The sequence below is a fragment of the Protopterus annectens genome, chromosome 10.part0, assembly GCF_019279795.1.
Source record: "Protopterus annectens isolate FY-2018-M chromosome 10.part0, PAN1.0, whole genome shotgun sequence".
NCBI lineage: Eukaryota > Metazoa > Chordata > Ceratodontiformes > Protopteridae > Protopterus > Protopterus annectens.
In genome coordinates, this window is record NC_056744.1 from 1,309,534,666 (window position 1) to 1,309,555,916 (window position 21,251).

A 21,251-nucleotide genomic window follows, 5' to 3' on the forward strand; every position below is an offset into this window, starting at 1 on the left:
AACTAAACCAAACGGAGCACACAAATAAAAATCACCAGCAGAACTACATAAATAATAAGCTAAAAACTTAGCAGCAATATTACAAATTAAAAGCACATTCCACCCTTACAAACAATAAGTCTACTAATGTGCACTTTAAAAAAGTAAAACATATCATGGCTAGGAACGCATAGACTGTAAAATTACATTTATATACACTAATAAGACTTACCTAACTATGAATTATTCCAACGCTCGAGAAGATGCAGACAAAACAAACTTTTCTGAAGTCCTTCACACGAAATGGAGCCGACAGGATTCACTTCAATAGAAAAGAAGTTCCACACAGCAGCTAATCCGTTTTAATAGGGTAACAGTGGGCTGGGCAAGGCAGCGATGACATCACAATGTGGGAGGATCACAGGGGCTTCTATACATTATGCAAATATGGCAGTGTTAACGTCACTTTGGGGGAGGAAACATCCCTGGATCTACTCAAAGAGCTATGGCAGATGTGACGTCATTATTTGAAAGCCGGCTAGACGGTTTTCATTTTGGTTTGAAAAATGAAACTAAAATAGTATGGAGAATTAGGAAGCTAATCTGTAAAACAGTTTTGAGGATTTTATTTTAAAGCTGCAGTTATTTTTTTTTAGGCTGTAGCACATACCAGGGAGTCAAGGAGACAGCAGGTAGAGCTATTAGATTTGCTATCCCATTGTTTTCCTTTAATGGGTTAAGGACAAGACAAAAGAGCAGCAGTGACAGAGTCACCCTGGAATATCCTAACTTTGAATTTTTTATCACTGGGATAATAATTTGTCCTTTGTCATGGCTTAGCTACAAAGCAGTTTGGCACTGTTTAATGATCACTGTAATGTAATTGATTATTGTAGGGTGTGTCTTATACATCTATAAGCACTTCTTTATCCATGAATGTGGGATGCTCTCATGTGCTTTTTTATTATCTATCCATGCCATACTTTGATTCTTACCCTCTTTACAGTTCTCTATTATGGCTGTACTTAATGATTTTCTGTTTCATATGACTATCTTTTGTGACATTTGTGTTTTATTGCCATGACTGAGTTGTCTTCTAAATGACTATAAACTCTGTCGGCATCAATTTCAGTGTATAGTTTATACATGGTCAGAAGGCAAGTGGTCTATAGTTTTTTAGGACAGCCTACAGGTTCACTGTTGAGGAGAATCATTTTCCTGCTGTTAACCAGGGATGCACATATATAATTCGTTTTGGCTAGGAGCTAAATCTTTGGGTAAGGATATCTATAATTTTAGCCAGAAGTCAGGCAATGCATCTGTGTTTTTTTTTCCAGTTAGCAGCCTTTCATAATTTTGTTTCAATTTCTCTGACTGTTACATTATCCCATTTCATATCATATACATTTTAATTTCTTACTGATTCTTTACTACTACTCTCCATTCAGCATCTTTGTTATGGTCAACATGGTCTTCATAAATATTTCTCCTAAATGAGTCAGTTTCTTTTTTTGTGGTGGTTCTATTCTTCTGTTTCTCCTCTATAAAACGTTTTTTGTATTTCACTCTATATAAGGTACTTAGTATTTGATTATTTTTTAATTATGTGATACATGGTGATTGAATTTCAGATGGTCATCTCTGACGACACCTAGTAACTTTGTATGGTTTACTTATTCTCTGAAGTTGTTGCTGGCAGAGACGATATTGAGAAGTGTAGAGATATGTTTTTTACACCTTTATTAAATCATCACTTAAGGCATATGTAAGCATACATTAACAGAAAAGAAGGTGAACCATTTCAGTATTTTTCCATTTAAATAAATATACACCACACACATTTTCTTTGCTGCTGCTACTATCAGTCCAGTATTACAAAAAATGCTGAATTCCTCCCTTCACTTAAATCTATTTTAGTAGTATGGATTAAATATTGTGATGGTATTGCTAAACCAGTTCTTGTAAGGGTACATTGTATACAGCTATAGCCTTTGTTTTATCTTCATTAATTTTATATCATAAAAAGACGTCTCAAAATGTTTCAAAATACTGCAATGTCCTTTTTTCTGGATTTATCAGGTACAAACTAATATCATCTGTAAATAAAGTCAACTTTCCTTGATTACCATACCAGTTTTATCCTTGTATGTCTGAGTCCCTTATTTTCTTTGCCTGTGGCTCTAAATATAAAGCAAATAACAAAGGGGAAAGAGGACATCGTTCTTGGTTCCTCTGTTCAAACACTGCTTATCTGAGGGAACCCTCCTGCTTTATTTCTTGCCTCTAATCCTTCTAATTAACCTTATTATTGTATCAGGGAATGCAAATGCTTTTAATGCCCTACTCATAAAATCCTAGTTTACTCATTTAGATGCTTTCTCTCTATCAAGACCCAACAACAGCAGAGATATTTTCTTACATTCCGCTTCCATCTGGATCATTGTTCTGTTAATGTTGTCAAACGTTTGCCACCCCTCCACAAAACTACACTGATCCATATGTATCAGTTTTGATACATCTTTACCATTCTTTTAGCTAGTGTAGACATAAACACTTTATAACCATAGTTTCAAATTGAAATGAGTCTATATGAGGCTGGATCTGAATTGCCTTTGCCATCTTTAAGTATCACAGTCACCACAGATTTCATTTGAAAATGTTGATGCTTCCCCTCCTTTTAAAATACTGTTAAACAAAATCTTCAAGATCTTTATCACTTTTTCCCTCCTAATTCCCAGGAATGCGTGATGAGACCTTGGGACCCAGGTGGAAAGTAGTCTCTCTCTTGATAGTCACATCGCCACAGTAGTCAGAAAGTCCTTCTATGTGGCACACCTCATCATAAAAGGGTTCTCATCCAGGAAAAAAGAGGTCATTGTTCCCCTCTACTCGTCACTCATTAGACCCATTATAGAGTACAACGCCCCTTTTGGAATGTACCTCACAAGACATCTGCAGCAGCTGGAAAGGTGACAGAAGTACCTCACAAAGAGGATTACTGGCCTCAAACAAATGCCCTACACTGACCACCTCAAAAAACTCCAGCTTTACTTCGTAGCATATCGCCTACTCCAAGGTGATCTCTGCCTAACATATAAAGTTATGTCAAACCCAGAGCTATTGGATTGGACATGCTACACCTAAAGAAATCCCTCTGAACTACATGCTCTAGGGACCTAAACCTTGTCACCACAATAAACAGGACCTGCTGGAGGGATAGATTCCTGTCCCAGAGACTTTCTATACTCTGGAACAAGCTACCCATCTATGTCAAGCAAAGTTCTTCATTAGCACTCTTCAAGAAAAATCTTGATGAGTGGATGGGAAATAGGAAATACACCATGGGGATCACTTCTGTGTCTCTGCTGGACAGTGGCACAGGAAAATAACTTTCTTGGGTGGCATAAGCTATGGAACCTTGCTGGCTAGGCTTACATAGGCCATTGGGCCAATAGCCTAGTACCGACCTATGAACCTATGAATATCATCTGTTCCTGGAGACTTTCCTGAAGATTGATAATACATCACTGTTTTTAATCTCACCACTTCTGTCTTAACTTTTAGTTGTTTGGTATCATCTACCGCTAATGTTGGCATAATTGTTTTCCATTTGTAATCTTTCTTGATGTCCATATTTCTTTGCTTTATACACATTTTCTTAAAAATTTCTAGAGTAACTCTAAAACCTGTACAGGATCTCTGGTTATTTTTCTTGTTTTAGGTTTCCCAAGTTTGGTGACAAACCTTTCAAAATTTCAATTAAATGAACTTGTTCCTGTGAAATAAATTTCTATCTCATCTAACCCAGTTATGTATCTTAGGGAATAATGTGTAAATTCTGTGAGTTCCTACTACTGAATTCATACCTTCCATACCAATTTTTTTAAAATTTCATCAGAAATCTACCCTCTTCTGTTATATTGTCCCTTCTCAGTCGCCTGGATTTATCCTCACAATTGCAAATGAATAAATTCCTTGCTGATTATTTATCCCAAAATGTTCTTAAGCTCCATAATAGCAGTTTTTAGTAGAATCTAAATACATGCCATTGTAATCCTCATCCCTTGCCTTTACCACCACAAATCTACCATTTTTGTCTTTTTTTTTCCTTCACCTATCAATATTGTAGCCCTTCTAGCAATTTGTATAATAACTCCCCTTTTCATCTGTCCTAGGCATTTTGCAGAATGTCTGTTCTGAAATCCTTTTTGTTAGTTCACATCTCATTTCTTTCCAAATGTGTCTCTTACTGTTTTGCCATTTGCACTCTGCGTTTCTTAATGCAATTTAATATGCTTTCCTTTTTATCTGTACCTGTAAGGCCATTCATGTTCCAGGATAATGTGGACTGTGTAGCCATCATGATAAAAAGCTATGGTTCCCGCCTATTATACATGACAATTTTTTGAATATTTGTTTCCATCTTTTGTGTTACAGGCATATACTAATGTTTTGCAGACTGATCTTTTCTACAGTTTTCTTCTCATCTCCATTTGAATCTGTGTCATACTTTCACTACAAATTTGGAATAAATGCACAAAACTATGTGCAACATCAAAACATGAAGTTTAAGCTCCAGAAGGGAACAACTGCACCTACAGGCATTATCTAACTTAAAATTAAGGTTACCCATCCTACAGCATGTGCTCCCACTTACACTGATAGCTGCCTCTTCTTTTCTCTCTTCTCCTCCTCCTAGATATGAAAACTGCTTGTATGCTTTCAGAAAGGCCTAAGAAAACTTGCACTGGCTATCTTTAAATTAAATAAAACTAAACTATACACTGTTCTATTACCTGCATTAAAGTATTAAGGCTGCTAGGGAGGTTGATACCTCTTATTCACTGGTGTAGATTGTCCGACAGCCTAAGTAAACACTTGCCAAAGTTCCATGGGATGATAGGATGTTAGAATCCAATAAAGGGTTGATTGGGTGGGACTTTGTCATATCTAGTTGGTGTGTTTATAAGTTGAGTAAACTTGCGTAGATGTAAATTGTTGGTTGGATTTTCATATTGTATGGTTTGCCAATTGAAATGATTACAGAAGGGGGTATTTAGTTCTGCACCTGCTTCTTGTGCACAACTGAACCCCTTAATGAAGAGACTACCATTTCAGAATTAGCAGTATCCACTGATGTTCGTCACTGTGATCACTGCTGCAGAATCCTTCGATATCTGGGTTATATCCTGCATTGGATATAACAGCCGGCCAGTTCATAAGTTGGTACTAGGCTATCAACCCTAGGGCCTATACAAGCCTAGCCATAACAATTCCCTGGATATTTCTTCCCACAATATTTACTTTCCTGGACCCCTGTCTAGCAGGGTGATTGACGTGATCCCCGGGGTGAATTTCCTATCTCCCATCCAATCATCAAGGTTCCTTTTAAAGAGGGCCAAGGAGGTGCTCTGCTTGACATGTATGGGGAGTCTCTGGGTCAGGAACCTATCCCTCCAGCATGTTTTGTTCATTGTGATGACAAGGTTTAGATCTCTGGAGTGTGTGGCTCTGAGGGATTGGGATTTCTTTAAGTGGAACATGTCCAAAAGCTCAGGGTTTGACATGGCCTTGTTGTTAAGCAGAGATCGCCCCTGAGTGGACGATATACCACAGAGTATAGCTGGAGTTTTATTAGATGGTCAGCATAATTGATTTGCTTTAGGCCTCTGATTCTTTTAGTGAGGTATTTCTGTGACCTTTCCAGCTGTTGCAGATGTCTTGTGAGGTACATACCAAATGGGGTGTTGTATTCTATAATGGGTCTAATGAGGGATGAGTACAGTGGAACAATGACCTCCTTTTTTCTGGATGAAAAGCCCTTAGTGATGAGGTGTGCCACATAGAAGGATTTCCTGACTATTGTGGCAATGTGGTTATCGAAGGTGAGACCACTGTCCACCTGTGTCCCTAAGTCTCTCATCACACTTTCGGTGTTTAGTGTACTGCCACCTATGTGGTAATTCATGGGTACATGGTTTTTCCCAAAGGGGATAACTATACATTTCTTGGCATTAAGCTTGAGCCCATGGCTCTGGCACCAAGCATCTGTTTCTGTAAGGCCCTTTTGTAGAATATCCACATCATTTGGGGATTCAATAATGGCTCCCAGTTTGCAGTCATCTGTGAACTTTGTTAGCCAGAGTCCCTTAGTGTTGGCCTGTACTTCAGAGAAGTAGATGCCAAACAAGAGCGGTCCCAGAACTGAACCCTGAAGTACTCCACTTGTCACTTGTCTGGAGCTGGATTTGGAGTCAGCTACTTTTACAGTCTGGGTTCTGTCAGTAAGCCAGTTGGCAACCCATCGAGTGATGTAGGGATTTATGCCCAGCTTAGTAAGTTTATCTATGATTCCAGAGTGGGGGATGGTGTTGAAGGTCTTGGCGAGGTCCAGATAGGCTGTGTGGACCGCCTTACCCTCATCCACAGCTCAAGAGACTGATTTGAAGAAGTCAGTCAGATTCAGGAGACAAGATCAGCCCTTCACGAACCCAAACTATGTGGGTTCCAGTGTTTGAAGGTTGCCAATGTCTTTGTTTATAAGTTCCATGATGATACATTCCATGCCCTTACAGATCAGGCTCGTCAGACTGATGGGATGGTAGTTCCCAGAATCCAAGGTGGCTCCCCCCTTCTGGAGTGGGATAACTGTAGCTGTGCACCACTCAGCGGGCATGAAGCCTGAGGTGAGGCTATGATTAAACATGACACTTACGTGAGGTGCCAGTTCATTTTGTAGTTCATGTAGTACACAGCCCGAGATGTCATCTGGTACCATGGATGCTGTATTCTTAGCTTTGGAGAGTGCAGTTTCTACCTCTGTGGCCATGATTACTGGAATTTGGCAATCTTTTGGTATTGAGATGGGCCCTTTAGGGGGTGAGAGGAGTGAAGTTTGCACTAAATCGATCTGCCAGGATATTGGCAATATCCGTGGGATCAGTATATTTAATGCCATTCTGTTGTAGCTCAGCGCATATCTGAGCATTGCCATTTAGATTCTTGACATAACTGTAGAATACCTTGTGGTTGTCTTTGGAATTTTTGACATTTTTATTTTCGTAACTAGCTTTGGAGGATTTTATGAGGGATCTCAGCTTCTTACTGAGGCTGATAAGGGAGTTTTTTTGCATCCTGGGATTTTCCTCTTTTCGGCAACAGTTTCTTTCTTCTGTTGTATAGTTTGTTTATGGCAGGGGACCACCAGATTGGCTTCCTTTTTTTGGAGGAAGAGCATCTTGGTTCTATTCAGGATGGCACGATTCATGCACGAGTGGATGTGCTCATACAGTACCTTAGTGTGGGATTCAGCAGTCAAACTTTCAGCTCCCATCTGCATGGGTGTCATGAAGTTTGTCACTTCTGACTTGAGTAGCATGAAGTTGGTTTTGGAGAAGTTTTTTACGGAGGTTTCCTTACTGGGGGGTGGGGGTGGAATGTGGATGTCAAGGGTGATTTGCTTATGGTCAGAGCTGACCAATGAGGGGGTGACCACTGGTGTGGAGCATCTATCTCCCATGTTGGTAATGACCAGGTCTAGGATATTGTAGCCCCTGGTGGGACAATGGATTAGTTGATCCAGTGCGTTGAAATTTATGAATTTCAAGAACCGTTGGGAAAAGGTGTTGGTACCCGAGTAGTTTTCCCAATTAATGGTAGGGTAGTTGAAATCACCCATTATTAGGGATCTGTAGCAAGCTACAATTTGGATTGCAGTCTTACCTAGTGTTAGTTGCACCTGGAGAATTTCAGATGCATTGTGTTGGGCAACTAGCCTGGAGGTGTGAATATCCTTGCTGAATATGGACATTCCTCCACCTTTAGAGTTTCGGACTTGGTTTGGTGGCTGAAAAGTGTGGTAAGAGTTGTAGCCTGGTATTGCAGGGGTGCTCTTTGGAGCCTTGAACCAGGTCTCAGTTACTACACAGATATCGATGTTCTCCATTTTTAGGAGTGCCTCGAGATAGTGCATTTTGAGGTTTAGACTTCTAGTATTGAGTAGCATTACCTTCAGATTTTGCATGCTTGTATCTGTTACGGTGGTGGTTTTGTCCTTTGAACCTTGCCAAAAAAAGGCACCATAGGAGTGGTGAGAGCTTTAGCCAGTAACCTGAATCCCAGGGGTGACAGGTGCAGTCCATCTCTGGCAAAGTATTGTGGTTTGGCGATCATGTCGTCCTAGGCAGACAGATACTGGATCCCCTTTGAATGACACCAGAAGCTTAGCCAATTGTTGAAGTCAATCATTTTGTCCTTATACTGTGGTATCATTCTGGGCAAATGCAGGATGCTACTCAAGGCTACGGTCATACCTGCCTGGGCTACATGATCTGAGAACTCTTCCATGTCTCTTTTCATGTAGTTCAGGGAGGTACGTCTCAAGTCATTCACTCCAACATGGACAATGACAGAGTCGTATTTGTACTTGTTGTGGAGTGACTTGAGTGCGTGCATTATGTGGCAGATCCCGGCACCCGACAGTCAGCTGACTGTAATTTTCTCCTTGTTCAGCCTGGTGAGTGGAACATCAGTGTGCCTGACTATAGAATCACCTATGACTAAAGTGTTGGGTACATTGTCTTGCCTTAGGGGCTGATGTTGGGTGGCGCACTGGTGTTGTGAGCTATGTGTCACTTTGGTTGTGACTGGTGTTTGTTTGCATTTCAGCTTTGGAGGTCCTTGTTGCTTGGGCAGTTTAATGTTAAGGGCCTCCGCATATGTGGGTTTAGTGTTGCTATGTGTAGGTGTTGATGGTGTGGGTTTTGAAGGGCTGTCTAGCACATTCTTGGCTGGAGAGAACTTTGTTTCCAGTTTGGCTATGTGCATCTCTAGCAGGTTGTAGTGTTGGGTGGTAGGAGGAGAGGGTTGTCTGTGTCATGAGGCATTTATTGCATTGCCCCAGTATGCCCAGATTCACCAGGTAGACAGGAGAAATCACCGGAAGCTGACCCTTGGGCATGCCTGTTTAGGTGCTTTTTTGTAAAGTACAAGAGCTGTTTTCCCTTACCTTTGCAAGGTACTTTGCAATTATAGGCTGTTTAGTGCCTATGATTAATTTCTCCTTATTAACAAGGAGAGTTGAGTGCTTGTATCAGTTTAAGGCTTCCTAGTGCTTTCCAGCAGGTTCTAGAGCAAGAGCTAGTCACGGGTTCAGATTTTAGTGCTACTACTGAGAAACCAGCTAGTTCTAAGGGAGAATTTGAAGAGCAGACTTTCTGGCACCTGGAATAGTTTAACTGTAGCCCGGCAGTGCTGCACGATGCGAAAAATGCGCAAACACACACGTTTTTAAGACAGAAAGTTGAAAGGGATAGAAATGAGCTCAAAATGGCTAAAATTACAGTTTCAGAGCTGGAAACCACTCCTCTAGTGTCAGACAGGCAGTACAATGCTCACCACTTCCACTGGTAAGCAGTAGGACTTCCCTCTACCACAGTAAGGTCTGGATAGCTCTGAACACAGAAAGCAAAGTCCTGAAACCAGCAAAGCCTGAGATCTGGACTATACTTGCTAGGAAAGGTGGAAAATGAGCAAACAAGATAGTTTTTTTTTTTTTGGTAAAAACAGGCTAAACAATGCAATAGTACAATAAATAAACACAGAAAAGGCTAACACACTTGAGTATGTAGCCATAAACAGTAAATACAATTAAAACTCTACAAAATTAGCAATTTAAAACTTTTTAAATGAAGCAAGGCAAGTGCACAACTGAAAAATGATTTAAGAGGCAGTAATACAGTAGAATAAGTAGCTAGTCTACATATACAAAAAAGTCTATATATACAGAAAAGCAGCTAAAACACAAACACTTCAGATGCAGTGCAACCTAGAGCACTTGAGTTGTAGCAATACTAAGGCAAATACAGTTTTAATAAATGCACTAAAATATACTCTATATTTCCAAAATGTTTGAGAAGCACAGTCAGAACACAAGGATAGTCAGACAATTTTTTTTCTAGAAAGAGAGAAAGGAGGAGCAGAAGGAGATTCTCTCTGTATTAGGTAGAATGAGCTAATGACACTTGACTGGGAGGAGTGTCTAAGATCAAATTTACAGTAGGGGCAGGCAACTGCAAGGCCAGCAGGTATAAGACAAGATACCAATAGGGAGGGTGGGAAGGAGAAAACACTACAGAAATGTTTATCACAAATGAGCTGAGCATCCAAGTGCTCCGGATTATGCGGAACGCTCCGCATTAATGACGAGCGAAGCCACTGTTCCGCATTGAACAGCAGTGGCTCCGCTACACACATTCTGATTGGTTTGTGTACTGCAATAACTGCTTCAAAGTATTGAGTTTTGTTTTCTAGTAGGACTTTAGTGTCTTTTCATAATGGCAAGATGCTGAACTGCTCAAGGAAAATACTGAAGTGACAGTATTGTGCTGCTGGTTGACATGTTAGAAAATGGGCAATTTTTCTAATTAAGTTCTAATTTTTTAATTCTAACTTCTAATTCAGAAACATTTTTATTTTGAATTCTCTTGTCAATACCTCAGGTTTATGGCAGTATTTTTGTCAAGTCTGGTTTTATCTTTCACTCTGCTCTGCTTTCTTTACTCAGTGGCATTTTGTCAGTAGTATTTCCACAACTGGAAACTAAGCACATTCATGCCAGTATCACTACAGCGTTGTGTACTTTGAAACCGATTTTTTGCCATTAGTGTGCCATTTGGATTTTAAGGTAGGGACCCTACCTTAAAATCCAAATGGCACACTAATGGCAAAAAAATTGGTTTGAAAGTATGCAACACTGTAGTGATACTGGCATGAATGTGAGGGTTTACAAATGTTGGGATATGTATGTGTGCTTCTGCTTAGTGTGTTTTTATTTTTCATGGTTAAAGATGTGAGATCTTGCATTCTTTTGGTCTTAACTGTTCCAAGACATGATGTCTTAAATGACACATTCTTGTCAAAGTAGAGGGTCCTGCTTTTAAGTACCCTTTTAGGCACCTTTGTCAGGCCCAGACCTGGCAGTAGGACAGGGGTAGAACACATCTAAAGTGGCTAATGTGAAATGCAAGTCTCTACCATGATCCATGGTGATGGCACGTTTCGCGCTGTGTGAAAATAGGGTGTTCCACATTTTGACCATTTGTCACACATTGTTAAGGTCTGTGTTCCACACTGGCCTCTTAAAAAGCTGAGACCTATGCAAGTGAGCCACAAGTGACACAAGTGAGTTTATCACAAGTTTATCACAAGTGAGTGACAAGATTTAGTGACTATTCTTCTATGCATGCATGTAACACAGAATCTGTTTATATTCATGTGGCTTGAAAATAGCCTGTACATTTTACTGACAGAGTAGGAGTTCAAGGCATTCTTGAATATCTATAAATTCTGTATTTACTACATATGTGATATACGGGTCTTTTACTGAAACCATGTATGCAGTGCACGTAACTGTTTTAGAAGTGTACTTCAAGGTTACTACTGTAATTATCTTTATTTTTTCTAAGGGTTCCCTGTTGTGGCTGAGTTGCATTGCTGACCAGACTACTTATCCACTTACCAATATGGAAATAAATCCCACAACTAAGCAAATGTGTGTCTGCGTACATTTATTTTAAGTATGTGTATGCATGTATGTGTGTGTATAAATAAATAACTAAATAAATAAATAAATATATATATATATATATATATATATATATATATATATATATATATATATATATATATATATGTATATATATATATATAAATATATATATATATATATACATATATATATATATATATATATATATATATATATATATATATATATATATATATAAAAACAATGAGAAAAGTAATGTAGTTCATGGAATCCAAAGGACAGCACTGTAGAAAGTAGATTCAAGTCCCAAAAAATACCAGTGTGGTCACCACGGCTGTAGTCATAAAACGATTTTACTGAAGAATATATTCCTCAATAAAATTGTTTTATGACTACAGCCATGGTGACTGAAGTGGTATATTTTTGGACTCTCTCTCTCTCTGTGTATGTATATATATATATATATATATATATATATATATATATATATATATATAGTTTACTCTCAAAATTTTGGGCAACAGTTAGGCGAACTGTGTTGGTCAAAAGAATAGTTTCAAGTTCATGTAAAGCTGATGCTGAAAATATTCGACTGCACATCAGTGAACGCTAGTGTGCATTCACTGTTGTGAAGTCTGTGACGCCTGTGCCCTGGCCCAGCAATCAAGGAGCCTCAGTCCTTACCACTAACACCAGAAAGGGCATCTCATATGAGAGGAAAGGATAACAAATACACACAGTAAAGTGCAATTTCCCTTAAGAGCACAAAGAGATCACAGTCAGTCTGTGGCTGGTCACTCCCTTGCTCCCCAAGTCTTCAGTAAGACTCCCCACTGGCACAGTTATAAGGTCCAGATCTCAGCCTAGCTGGGCAAGCTAAAATCTCCAGCACCCTCTCTGTCCAACCAGTGCTTCATGTCCCTGCCTAAGTAGCTGCCACACGCACACTTTGAAATAAAAGTTTAAACAACCACAAAGCCACTTCTGGGGAAGGCTGGCACAGGTTCTCCAGCTGTGCCCCTTTTACCCAGACTATATGGTAGTAATTACTGCCACCACCCAGCTAATATTTATCAGCTACTCAAAGGCCCTTAAAAGTGTGTCCAATTATTACTGTGCAATATTAATATCCAATTGGTAGTATAGCCCAGGGTGAAAGCTATTAGAGTGGCCTTGTACAGTTTTATCAAAGGCATGCAAGTACTCTTAAGAGCTTAAATTATCTCTAAACAAACCAGCCACATTTAAAAGGTTTTAAAATATTTAATAATAAATAATTAAAACCACAAGACAATACTTTCTTCTACACAGAGCTAGTCAAGAGTTCAGAGATCACACAGAAATACTTAAAATAAATCAGTAGTACAGTTCTGACATCACAGAAAAACACTTAGTCTAAACTTTATAGTTCCTAGCTAATCTAAAAGAAAACACAAGTCTAAGATAACTTACATAAGACAACAGGCGGAGTGCTGAGTTGGATAGTCAGACAAAAATGCTTAATAATCTCTAGTTCTCATTGTTTAAATTGAAACTGCAGTTCTGCTAAAACATTACATCATCTTTTACACTTTCCTGGTGTTCCCAGGCTGACAGAAACTGCATTTACATTCTTTTATACTTAGAGCAATAAAGGACATTCCATATGTAAATTTTGTTCATTAACTTTAGCTTTAAAACAATAGGCAGGAAGCCTTCATCTAGTCGGACTGGAGCCGAATTGTAAACATGAAAGGCGGTGATGAAATAATTTTAATTTCAAAGAACCAACAAGAAATGATTGACTTAGCTTTCTTTACAGCAGATGGCAATGTTGCCACATTGTTTTAAATTCAACATTTCACATTTACAAATGATAGAATTATCTGCACAATTCTATCTGTCTAGGCTGGCAGCCTTCACCCATCTCTACCAGTCTTCACAAAGTTGATGTTCTGATTGGAGATTGCACTACAGTGGGAATTGGGTAATTTTCCCTTTTCCTCTCTGTAGTACAATCTGGGAGTTGGAATATATAACTAACAGGGGGTGTGGGGTGCAGTGGGGTTTTCCCTCCCTGCAAAACATTTATAGGACATCACTAGACATCAAGGTAAGTTGGGTAATGTCTATAAGCTCAAATTTGAATTATCGACATTACCACTTTCATTGTTGCGAGTGAATGATATTTTCATTGTTGTTTCACTTTCTACCTTTTTTAAGTTATTACTCTAAGAACTGTCTTTCAGAATTTTGATAGTAAGCACACACAGACACACAGACACACACACACACATACACACACGTGTGTGTGTGTGTGTGTGTGTGTGTGTGTGTGTGTGTGTGTGTGTGTGTGTGTGTGTGTGTGTATGGAACTTGATAGCACCCTACATTCTGGCATAATGGATAAGCTAAGCAAACTAAATGTAAACTCTCATGTCACCTGCTAGATGACAAACTGGCTAATTAATGGTCATACACAAGTCTATTAGATGGGAGGTATGATCTCTTCAAAAAAGTGTATTCAACTGTGGTATCCCCCAGTGACCAATTCCAAGGACCACTTGTCTTTGGCATTTACTTTACCACTGTCAAGGCTGACATCAAGAGCTTGTAGTGTCGCTACCTCACTATCTCACTTCCACATTTTTCAGAAGGAACTAGCATGCAACAATAAGCGGTGCCTGGAGCACATGCTAAAACTACATTCCAAGAAATGCAGCACCAGCACTATGTCTTTAGTCAAAACTGACTCCGTCATTAGGAACCTGAGCACTTTCACTGACAATTAGTTATCCTTTGACAGTTATGTATCCAGTAATGTTAGGAGATGGAGTATAATGACCCCTTTGTTATGTACTTGTCTAAGCACATGACCCAGCTTGAGAGACTGCATTGTTTTCACATTACAATAAACAAGTCTATGTCTTTCTTGAGTTACCCAGACAGGCTTCAAGCAGTTTCTCTTTTCTGTTTTACTGTACACTCCAGAGTGGTAATCTCTGCCAGACCTACACAGCCTAAACATATCTGGTCCACTGACACCAGCTGCACATTTGCAGAACTAGTAACATCCTAAACATGTGTTCAAGAGAACTTATCTTCTACCAAAACATAAACATGACCTGCTGGCAAGATAGCTATATATTCGAGACAGTTACCAAGGCCATAGACGAGGGAAAGGTGGTTCACACAGCCTACCTTGATCTCGCCAAGGCGTTCAACACCATTCCTCACTCGGGTATTATAGAAAAACTCACCAGCCTGAACATAAACCCCTACATCACAAGATGGGTTGCCAACTGGCTTACAAACAGAACTCACATGGTAAGAATAGCGGGCTCCAGGTCTGACTCTAAACCAGTCACAAGTGGTGTCCCGCAAGGCTAAGTTCTGGGACCCCTACTGTTTGGCATATATTTCTCAGAAGTACAGGCAAACACAGGAGGACTATGGCCAACCAAGTTCGCCGATGACTGCAAACTGGGAGCCATAACTGACTCTCCGGCTGACACGGACATCCTCCAAAAAGGTCTTACTGAGACAGACACCTGGTGTCAAAGTCATGACCTCAAGCTAAATGCCAATAAATGCATAGTCATCCCGTTTGGGAAAAACAAAACACCCACGAATTACCACATAGGCGGCAACCCCCTTAATACAGAAGAGGTAATAAGAGATCTGGGGACCCAGGTAGATAGTAATCTCTCCTTTGACAATCATATTGCCAAAGTAGTTAGGAAATCCTTCTATGTGGCCCATCTAATTACTAAGGGGTTCGCATCTAGAAAAAAAGAGGTTATAGTGCCTCTCTACTCGTCACTCATCAGACCCATCATAGAGTACAATGCTCCATTTGGGATGTACCTCACAAGACACTTCCAACAGCTTGAAAGACCACAAAAGCACCTCACCAAGAGGATTACTGGCCTCAAACATATGTCCTATGCAGCTCGACTGAAAAAAAACTCAGGCTGTACTCAGTGGCATATCGCTTACTCAGAGGTGATCTCTGCCTGACTTACATAGCCATGTCCAACTCAGAATTGATGGACATGCTCCACCTAAAGAAATCCATGTCACTGCGAGCCATGCGCTCTAGTGAGCTAAACCTCACCACAACAATAAATAGAACATGCTGGAGGGATAGATTCCTGTCACAGAGACTCCCCATGCTTTGGAACAAAATTCCTAACTACATTAGGCAGAGCCCCTCACTAACACTCTTCAAGAGAAGCCTTGACGAGTGGATGGGTAACAGAAAGTACACCCCTGAGATCACTTTATTGGCTCTGCTTGACAGAGGCTCAGTTAATTAATCAATGGGGCGGCGAAAGCCAACACACTCTGGCTAGGCTTATAAATGCCCTCGGGTAGATAGCCTAGTACCTACCTATGAATCTATGAACCTATATCCCACAGAATCCCCGTTAACAGAGTAGATTTTTTTGGCATATAATGCAAAGTGGCTGCCTGACCCCATTTAAGCATAACCTAGATGCATGAATGGGCAATTGTAAATAAAGCCCTGGTCTTGCCCCTGAATCTGTCATTGAAAGGGGTATACCTCTCAACTGTCCAGATTTTTTCCTTGTAATTTTGGTCTGTTTCTCATTAAATTGTGGTTTTCTGGCAAATCACTGGAAACTAATTGAGGGTTGAAGTCAGAAAAAATGACAGACATTTGAGTTTCAGACTTCATAACCCTCAGCAAAAATTAATGCTAATGCAAAATATGTTGTTCTATCTACTTCCTAAGTTTGTAAGAGCAGTATTTAAAAAGTATCCCTATTTTTCGGCCTTTCTCCCCCATTATGTTTGTTTTTGTCTAGATTTCTTGCTCTAAGAGGTTGACAGTTATGGGAAGGGTCTAAAACTCCATATAAATTAATCATGCCAATAGGCACTTACAATACGGGATATAGTGTCTAGGCTACTAATGCACCTCTGGATCAATGGCCTACTGCTAACCCTTGAATCTATTAACCTAAATGTACACACTTCTTTCATTTTGGCAAACCAGTATCCTTGACCAGATCCATGAATGTTATTCACAAGCCTATTAACCACTTCTGTAGATCTTCTACATGATAGCATCATATAACACAGTGTTGTGTAGTTCAGAGAAGTGACAACACCTAAAAACATACCCTGGTACAGTACTGTCATCTTGGAAGACTTAGTTCCTTATTTGATGAGCTATACCATTTTAAATAATTGACTAAGAGAACATGACAAGTCTTTACACTTTGTTGTATTCTAGGAGCCAAATTATAGCCATGGCCTAAGCTGTTAAGAACACAGCTTAATGGGTTAAGTGCAAGACAGAACAGCAGTGGTGACAGAGAGTCACTTTGGAATATCCCCCTTCAAATTTGCCATCTATATTGCTTGAAACATAACCTCTCAGGCCCATTAGAATCTCTGTTCAACCATAGCCACCAGACAGGCTTCGTCTCTATGGAATGGTGGACTGCAACTGTCATACTACTACGCAAATGAGGACTATCAACTGACTCAGGGAACTACAGACACATAATTTTGTTTAATCTTGCATGCATGGTCATGGATAGAGTTATCATGGACCTGATGAACGGAGACATAGGAAATCTTAAGATAAGCTAGACCTACCCCTGTTTGGTTTGGTCAAAGGCAGTTAACACCTACTAAACCTGGTTAACGTCTTTGAGAAGGTCACATGAATGAGGGCAAAATAGTGCATACTGCCTACCTTAACCTGCACAGGCATTTGACATGATACCTCACCTGGGTATTTTAGAGAGACTCATTAATGTAGACACAGATCCCAATGTCATCTGATGGATAGCCAAATGGCTCACATATAGGACACATTAAATTAAAGTGGGGGAATCCACCTCCACCAATAGGTGCCCACAGGGTTCATAGTGGCAACTTTCTTGTTTGGACTATACTTCTCTGAAGTCAAGGAAAATGTAGAGAGCCTTTAGCTGACCAGACTGGCTGATGACTGGTAGCTGGGTACAATCAATGAATCCCCCGTAGATGTAAATATCCTTGAGGAGATTCTGACAGACATATAACTGGGGTCAAGCCATGGCCTAAAACTCACTTCACAAAAATGCATTATTATACCCTTTGGGAAAATGATCACCCCCTGCAAATTATAACACTGATCACTCTCTCTTAAGATTAGAGTAGACCTGGTGATAAGGGACTTGGGAACTCTTATTAACAGTAATAGGATCATAGGAAGTTACTAAGCTAATGGCCCAAGGGCCCTTACAAGCCTAGCCAAAATTTTACCCTTGTTGCTATGATTGGCACATATTGCTCCTGTCCAAGAGGGACACAGGTGGAACCCCCAGTGTAAATTTATGGTTACTCATCCAATCATCCTGACTGTGTTTGAAGAGGACCAATGAGGTGCACTGCTTGACATGAAATGGGAGTCTATTCCAAAGCTTCTATTGATGTCTCACAACAGGTTTAGGTCTTTAGAGCAAGTAACCCATGTGCCATTTGACTTACAGATGTGCAGCATTTCCAATAAAGCAGGGTCAGAGATCACCTTATATGCAAGGCAGAGATCGCCTCTGAGTAGTCTGTATGAAGTAGTAAACAGACAGTGACTTCAGCTGATCCACATAGGATAGCTGCTGAAGACCTTGCATTTTCCTTGTGATGAACCTTTGTGGTCCCTCCAGTTACTACAGGTGCTTTGAAAGGTACATACCAGAAGGGAAGTTGTACACAACTATTGGCCTAATGAGTGAAGAGTACAGAGAGGTGATAACTTCTCTTTTTCTTGAGGTAGTGATCAAAGAAAAGGTTGCTGTCAACCTGAGTGCCCAGATCTCTCACCACCGAGTGTGTACTTAGGGTATTGCTATTGATGTGGTAATTTGCAGGTACATCGCTCTTTCCAAAAGGTATGATAATGCATTGTTTGAATTGAGTTTGAGACCATGACTTTGGCATGAATCATTTGTTTGTGTAAGACCCTCTTGTAGGATGTTGACATCATTTGGAGATTCTATGATCAGTCCCAGTTAGCAGTCATCAGCAAACTTTGACAGCCACAGACCTTTAGTTTTGGCTTGTACTTCGTAGAAATAGGTTCCAAACAGTAAAGGTCCTAGGACCAATCCCTGTGGACAACCACTGGTTATGTGTCTGTTGCTGGAAGTGGATTCCCCTATTTTGAATGTATGGGTTCTATCAGTGAGCCATTTCACAACCCACCTTATGATATAAGGGTGTTATCTAGCTGGGTGAGTTTGTCAATGATGCTTCAGTGAGGGATAGTGTCAAATGCCTTGGCTATGTCTAGTTAGGCTATATGCACATATTTCCTCTAGTCCAGGTCCCTGGTGACTGTCTCGAAGTCCACCAGGTTTAGCAGGCATGATCTCCCCTTGACATATTCCAAAACAGTGTAGGATGTAGTGTTTGGAGTTTGACTATACTAATCTGCAAGGCCATGGAGAAAACTCATCATAGACCTTATCAACTAATAGGTCTGTAATTCCTGCGGTCAGTAGAAGCACCACCATTGTGCAATGTGATAACAGTGGTTGATTTCCATTCAGGAGTGATGAAGCCACTGCTTAGACTGTGATTAAAGAGAGTATTCAATGGTGACGCTAATTCTTCTTTGAGCACATGTAGGATGCAGCCTGGGATGCTATCAGGTCCCATAGATGCTGTGTTTTTGGCCTTAGCTAGAGAGGGCATTTACGAGCTGCTCTTTAGAGTTACAAGAAAAGGGACAGGTGGTGGGGATATCATGAGGTACCTGTGGCAAGGACAGGGAGTTTAGTATATATTACCATTAATGACCAGTGCAGTGCAAAACTGGTCCTTACCTTTTAGGTTACGGATGTAACTGAAGAACACCTTATGGTTGTCCTTAGTTGAGAAAGCTAACTTGGATTCATACTTTAGCTTGGAGGACTTCACAAGAAGTCTTATTTGCTTCTTTAAGCTGAGGAAGGATTGTCTCCAGTTTAGAGCTTGCGCCTTCTTACTCTAGGAGAGCAATTTCTTCCTCTTATTATCCTATCAAATTCATGATAATTATGAAAATGGAGGCATGAATGGAGGCTTAAAAATGTTATCAGGGTTTTCTATGGTGGGTTGAAAATGCATCAAATTGTTTTCCTCAGAAAGTTGTAAAATAAAAACTTGCTGCTAACCAGGAGTACAAATAACCAAAACCAGTTATAGTGGAATGTAAGAAAAGGTAGGAAACCAATTAGCAATGAGCTTCTCTTTAGGAAAGATGCACCTTAATCAAAGTTTAATTTTTCTGACCTTGTTAAATCTCCCAGCAAGGAAAACTACTAATAGGAGTCTGTGTATGTTATGTACTGCCTGATTAACATAAAATAAAAATCAATAAATAAAAATGTATTACTTTGGTCAGCTGTAGTTCATAAAACATTTTCAGCCAGTTTAGGTCTAAATCATTTAATCACTTATTCATACCCAAATTTGTCGAAGTATAGGCCTGAGCTTTAGTAAGAAATCTCATTAAATGTGAGAAAAAAACAATCACAAGTGATTATCTTTAAATGTGCGCTAATTGGTCCCTGTACAACACAAATACATCCTATTAGCACACCATTTTAGCCTTTATCTACCATCACCACTAGTTACAACACAAAAAGCACAGCCAGTTGGGGGAGGGGGGATACACTGCTGGGTTTCTGTAAAGATACGGAATACCATTTGTAACCCTTCTCCATCTCGTTATTGATGCCTCGCTACTAAATATTTCATTTATTTACATGTGTATGCATATACGTATTTATTTAATATAATGAAACCAAAAAAATCAGTTTTCGGGCATAAACCATAAATGCCCAATACACATGCACACAGGCAGTTCTAAGCTCTCTTGAATTTGTAGGATCACATATAATTTGCTCCCTAAAACCCGCGGTAGTGGTGCTGCGGTAGCGTTGTCGCCTCACAGCAAGATGTTGTCCCTTTCGATTCTCAGCTAGAGTGTCTTCTGTGTGGAGGCATACGTGAATGGGCGTGCCTTCGTTGAAGGTTGTGCGTCAGGGCTGGTAACTCGGCACATAAAAATCCACTACCAAACATTAGCAGACCGGAGTTCTGCTGTGGCGACCCCTAACCTGGATAAGCCAAAAGACACAACAACATATAATTTGCTCCCAATCTTTTGTTCCATCCCTCCTAAATTTAGAAATTATTTTGAGTTAATAGCACCAGTAAGAGAACCTAATACGGAACCCTCAGAAGTTTTGGTCTACTCTTAACAGAATTCTTTCTCCAGGCTGCCCCTCTAACCCCGGACCTTACCCAAACACATCACCTCAGGAAACCACTACTCTCCTCAACAAACCCTTTATTAACACCATGCAAACACTCATACTTTCCAGCTGTAGCACTACTTCTTTGCCTACCCTTCCCAACCCTCCAGACAAACATCTATTCTCCTTTCACCCTGTTCCTACTTCCTACATCAGATCTCTTCTTCTAAAGCTCAAACCTTGCTCTCCCTCCACTGCTAATCTACATCCTACCTTTCTCAAACTTGCTGCTGAATCCATTGCCTATCCAGTATCTATTTTAATCAATAGATCAATTCAGCAATCCACCATCCCCACCCTATGGAAATCTTTCTTCACTATTCCTATACATAAAGGAGGAAACTCAACAGACCCATCTAACTACCGACCCATTGCCATCCTATCCCCCCTCTCTAAGATTCTTGAAAAATGCATTCACTCAC